Source organism: Vombatus ursinus, unplaced genomic scaffold (genome assembly GCF_900497805.2).
Source record: "Vombatus ursinus unplaced genomic scaffold, bare-nosed wombat genome assembly UNPS02010320.1, whole genome shotgun sequence".
NCBI classification, from domain to species: domain Eukaryota; kingdom Metazoa; phylum Chordata; class Mammalia; order Diprotodontia; family Vombatidae; genus Vombatus; species Vombatus ursinus.
This window is the reverse complement of record NW_020950098.1, coordinates 6,109,030-6,109,875: the sequence shown is the minus strand read 5'-3', so window position 1 is coordinate 6,109,875 and position 846 is coordinate 6,109,030.

Here is an 846-nt window from a genome sequence, read left to right as displayed (position 1 = left end):
ATCGTGCTGGATGAAGCTTATGTGAGAAAAAACTTAGGTCTTTCCTCTCTCCCAGTTTTCCTTCCATTCTTTACAATACAAGAGTTGTGTCTTTCCTTCTCTCTTATGATATGAGTTGTCTTTACTTCCTTCTTTCTTATGGTACAAGGGTTCTTTCATTCCCTCTTTCTCATGGCACAAGGGTTCTCTTTATTTCCTTCATATGATACAAGGATTCTGTCTTTTCTTCCTTCTTTCTTAGGATACCAGGATTGTCTTTTCTTCTTTCTTATGGTACAAAGTTCTGTCTTTTCCTTTCTTATGACACAAGGACTCTCCTTAGGATACAAGTTGCCTCGTCTTCCTTCTTTCTCGTTGTAACAAGGGTTCTCTTTCTTTCCTATGATGCAAGTTGTCTTTTTTCCTTCCTTTCCTATGATGCGGTTTTCTTATGATTCAAGATATGCCTTTCCTTCCCTCTTTTTGATTAAAGGTTCTGTTTCTTTTCTTATGATTGAACAGTTGCTTATTTCCTTCCTTTCTTTTTCAGCAAGTGGGAAAAAGAAAAAAACATGTTAATTTAAAAAAAATGCCTGCTCATTGCAAATTTTTAAAAACAAAAGCAGAGCGCCCGAGCCGGCCAGGGCAGGTGGCGCGCCGGCTCAAGCATGCGCACGTGCGGCGGCCGCAGAGCGGGAATCGGCCGCACGGGCAGCCCGGCCCGGGCTGGGGGTGCTCGCTCAGCCCTCGGCCCGCAGCGGGATCTCCGCCTCCCGGGCGGGGGTGGGGAGGTGGCCGCACGCGGCGCGCGGGGTCTGCGCCGCTGCTCCGGGCGCCACGGCGGCGGCGATGGCGGCCTGAGGCGGA